Source organism: Podarcis erhardii (genome assembly GCF_964252035.2).
Source record: "Podarcis erhardii genome assembly, chromosome: 2".
Taxonomy (NCBI): Eukaryota; Metazoa; Chordata; class Lepidosauria; order Squamata; family Lacertidae; genus Podarcis; species Podarcis erhardii.
In genome coordinates, this window is record NC_138498.1 from 53,119,021 (window position 1) to 53,123,902 (window position 4,882).

General features: G+C 45.1%; 1 long non-coding RNA gene across 1 annotated transcript; it reads right to left on the bottom strand.

The window, feature by feature from the left end:
- Positions 1–421: 421 nt before the first annotated feature.
- LOC309334413 lies at positions 422–3,662 on the bottom strand. The gene is made up of 2 exons (XR_014153083.1): positions 2,769–3,662; positions 422–1,059 (listed from the first exon to the last, which is right to left on the bottom strand). It is a non-coding gene; the product is annotated as an uncharacterized lncRNA (long non-coding RNA).
- Positions 3,663–4,882: the final 1,220 nt, after the last annotated feature.

Here is a 4,882-nt window from a genome sequence, read left to right on the forward strand (position 1 = left end):
GAGAAGGGGGCGGTCCTTTTGAGCAAGCAGAAGTCCTTCTGCTGGGCCTCCAATGGTGCAGCTTATGAGGTAAATCTCACCCAATAGGATCTGTTGTGAATTGAGAGGGGGCACCATTGAGTCTTTCTCTGTAGGCAGCAAAATGGACTGAGCCGTCCCTGGATATGTCCATAACCTCTGGGCTGCTGGAAGCTTTAGTTTCCTCCCCAGCCCCCACTGTTCAAAAGATGCAGATGGTTTGCTGTTTGAAAGATTACCCAAAACTGCAGTCTGCTGCAGCTGCTCTGAAAATGCCAAAGGGAACACTAGAGAGAAAGAGAGAGAGAGAGACAAACAGACAGACTTCTCACACATGCAGGCCGACTAAAGAAGCACACATCAACAGTCACAAAAGGCAGGACACAATGCATTCCATCTCCCCTTCCATTTGTTTAAATAAGTTTATTTTTTCTGGGAAGCCAGCTATAGCTGCTACATCATGATAACGGCATCTGCTGTTTCAGGCTCATCAAAATCAGAGTCCCCCTTGGGTTGCCAGGCAGCAAACTGATGGCTGGAACGCCCATTGGGAACCCATTACTCAAGTCATCCTGCGGACAGGATTATTCACATTCTGCTGCTGATATTTACAGTCACAGCTGCTGAGATGGTGTTTGCAAATTTGCGCTGATTTGATTAGCTAGTTTGGTCGTCATCGCTCCTAAGAGCAGGATCTGGCCATAAAATTACATTCTGCTGTGTGTGTGACTCCATTTAATGGTGTGTTGAAGGGATGTTATGTTAATATCTTGCAGATGAACAAAGAGAATAGGAATATTGCAGGGGCCAGCAAGAGGCCATATGGTGCAATCAAGAGCTTTCATTCCCTATAGTCCCAGGCAATTTTATACTCCATGAAACCCTAAGGAAGTCAAAGGACTATCTGTTTGCCCTCGACTGTACACAGCTATGAAGCTGACCATGTTTCATTGATGGGACTTCAAATTTGTCTGCATTGTTCATGTAATTCTTCTTTGCAGGATTCTCATTGTTCTGGATCATTTAGGGCATGGTCCTGACCTAAAGTTGAAATGGGCACTTAAAAATAATGCCTTAAGGCCGGTAATATACCTGTGAAGGTACTTTACCCTGAAAAGTGGTCTAGAATAATTTAGTAAATAAATAAATTCACAGATATGACTTTCCATCATCAGGTATCAAGCAGCAGCTTGGCCCCATGCAAATATTGTGCCCTGAGCACTCAGGAAATGTGGTATCCACACCAAAGGAACACAGGAAGCAGGGAGAGAGAAATGCCTAGTTATTGCACAATTAATGGATAGTGCAAAGAAAAAAGTTATCAAGTGCCAAAAGAACACATGCCCATCAGGGTGGTAAGAACCCAGAGCTGTTACTTCTGTCTTTCATAGCTGCCCTATTTCTGGGATCTGGCCAGTCAGGCAGGTTGCTATAGCAACTGAGAAGGCGTGTGGCTCCTGGCAGTAGGTTTACAGAGAGCTCTTTGCTCTTTTTCGTTGGTGTTTTGCTTAAAGTAGCCAGATGCAAGGAAGCACAGGGTTCCTGTACTTTTTCAAAGCAACATCAAAGAAGGAATGCTTTTTCGGGTGGGGGGGGGGAGGTATCAACAAAATGTGGAGGATTTCAGTAGGGGTACTGGTGTTAACTCATCCTAATATTGGACTTGAATGGCTGCCGGTCTGGTATAAGCCTATGCAGTGCTTCTTTTTTTTCTTAGGGGTACTCTCATTTTGACTCAAGAAAATCACCGTTTTATAGTTCAAATTGGGAAAAATAAATATGGTAAATAGACGAAAATACAAAGATTCACAACATGTTTAGGCGCATGTGTACCCCTGTGTACCCCCAGAAAAAAGCACTGAGCCTATGTTCACTGGGCACAACAGGGCTCCACACACTGAGAGGCGCACTGTTTGTTCATTCTTTTTATTTGTAGGCCACCTTTCCATAGTCAAAACCATGCTCAAGGCAGCTTACAACATGAAAATACTTACAAAATTACAAACGTAACATAAGTAGTCATAAACGAAACACAACAAACAGTACATAACCAGATTGAACAATCTCCGCATACATCATAATAATATCTAAAAGTAAAGATACAAAAAGTTACTATCAATAACAGCAAAAACAAACAGAAACAGCAACCCCCCCCAAAAAAAACCCTCTCCCAGCTTTTATAGCTGGAGTCAGTCAGGGACCTGTCCTTCCAGGTGGACAAAGGCCTGCAAGGCCGGGACTCACAGCCAAGACGGTCCCTTCTCTGAAGGCAAACACATCCTGCCTGTGCAGTGTCCCATTTCTTGTAGGAGAGCAAAGAGAAGACCTACAAGTTTGCAACATTTCTATGCACACATCATATTGCAACCATTGTACCACAGCACTGAGACATGGGCGTGTCATCGTCGCCAATTGCCGGGGAAATGCTGGGGTTGTCACAAAAACCCTTAAGCCACCGCAGCTTCTCACTATGTCATGCAGAGTCCCGAATTCTGTAAGCGGGGAAGGGTGGGAGCAGAAGAAGGAAGCCCAGCCTCTCACAGTGGTGCAGCAGGACCTGTGGGGAGGGGTACCAGCTGATGGAGCTGTGCTCTTCAGCTCCACTGGCCAGTACCGCTCAACGCATCTGACTATGGCGATGGTGGCGGCAAGAGCGACCTAAGGGGGCCTGGCTCGCACAAGTGCACAGGGGTCCTTTGGCGGCCATAGCTCTGACCATAGAGACTAGGTTGGTGGCATGGAAGTGCCACCTTGTAAACATCCTGCGTGGGTGCTTCCTCTGAAGCCCAGGGTGGGCTGATGGAAACCTCACAGTTTTACCATGTATCATCTAAGGCTCCCACATTTAACCAAGGCAGTTGCCAGGACGGTATTGTTACATAGTCCTCTAGAAGCCATTGGTTCAGCCAGTCCCGCCCTTTTCCTTAATTCCGTCGGCCTTGCACATATACAGGGGGCACAGAAGGAGGTGGGCACACTGATGTAGAATAGGGTGTCCTTATTTTCACCTGAGGAATGTTGCCCCAGGTTCAATCCCCAGGCACTCTAGGTAAACAAGCATGTTGGTTCGCAAGACAGGGGAAGAAGCACTTTGGAGAATCGTTGGCGAGATGCTGCCAATCAGACAGACAGTACTGGACCAGATGGATCAATAAGCCTCCTCAGCACAAGGCAGCTTCCTGCTCTATTCCCAGCAAACAATGCTTTTGTCCTGCAGGGGCTAACTATAATAATAATGGAGAAACGACGCTGGCTCTCCCAATAGCCTTTTCAAAATGCCAAAGCCATCGGGGTAACGGCAGCAGGGGTTGCCTTTGCCTCAGACATCTTTACATGTACTGCGTTAGATCAGGGTCTGGTTTTTTTTCCAGTCAACTAGGCTCCCAGTAATCTGTTAGGAAGCGTAAGTGGTTAGGAGGGGAGCCTGAAAGGAGGGGGCAGGCGCCCTGGGAAAAGGAACATGCGCCTGACGTTCTGGAGAAGCTAGCAGATAAAAGAGAAGCCTGTGTTTGTAGTGGAAATTAGTTCATTAGAAGATTACGTTTAGGTTTTAAAGAGGCTATTATGGAGGGAGATGAGTTCGAATAATGAGTGCATATTTATTTAAATACTTATTTGTTTATTTATTTTAAAGGGCAAACATTTGCGGGTGTTAGCCTGCCTGGATGAAGGCTGCCCTCACATTACTTTGATTTAGAAATAAATTCAGGCCTTCGTGCTTGTTTTACACCATTGTGTGGCAAACAGCTCAGGCCATGCTGGGGCCACTTAATTTTCTTTTGTTAATGCCTAAAATGCTGTTTAGAGACATAATGGGTTTTTTAAAAAATAAAAAAATAAAGGTTCCATCCTTGCCATCCTTTAGTCCCTGGATATACCAGACACTTCCAGACTCTATTTTCAGGTAGGATTGAGCTCACATTGCTGGAAGAACACCATAGATAAGGTCCAGACATCCTCAAGCAATTTTAAACCCCACTCATTTTGGTTTAAGAGATCCCATTTAATAGGATTTACAAGTGCTTAACTCTGGATGGGTTTCATACAATTTTACCAGCAACCAAGCCATAAATGCTGATTGTCAGTGACACCTGTTCTACATACGCAATCTACTATCAGCACTACTATTGACTGAGTGTTTGCACATAGTGGGTACCTTTTAGACAACCTTTTTTTACTATCCACATTCCTTTGGGAGTATCTGTCATGGAACAGTACAGACATTGGGTGGGGCAGTCCTTTTTCTTCCTCATTCTGCCACATCCACCATCCCCCTTTCCCCCCATCTTCCTCTTTCTGCTACCCTCCTTGCCACCCACATGTCTTGGGTCACAGTTTGCCCACTCCTATTTTATACTATGCCTGTCTCAGTTGGTGTTGATAATGCCAGTGTTGCAAGTTTGATCCCCGTATGGGACAGCTGCATATTCCTGCATTGCAGGGGGTTGGACTAGAATGATCCTCAGGGTCCCTTCCAACTCTATGATTCTGTGGCTATGATTCATCACTTATCCTTGTTCTCAACAGGTTATTTATTTAGCTAGGTTAGTCTTATAAGAGTTTGGCATGCTTATTTATTTGTTTATTTCAGGAGTTGGAAACTTCAGATCCGGAAAAATAAATACAGTGATACCTCGGGTTACATATGCTTCAGGTTACATACGATTCAGGTTACAGACTCCGCTAACCCAGAAATATTACCTCGGGTTAAGAACTTTGCTTCAGGATGAGAACAGAAATCGTGCTGCGGCAGTGCAGCAGCAGCAGAAGGCCCCATTAGCTAAAGTGGTGCTTCAGGTTAAGAACAGTTTCAGGTTAAGAATGGACCTCCAGAACGAATTAAGTACTTAACCCGAGGTACCAC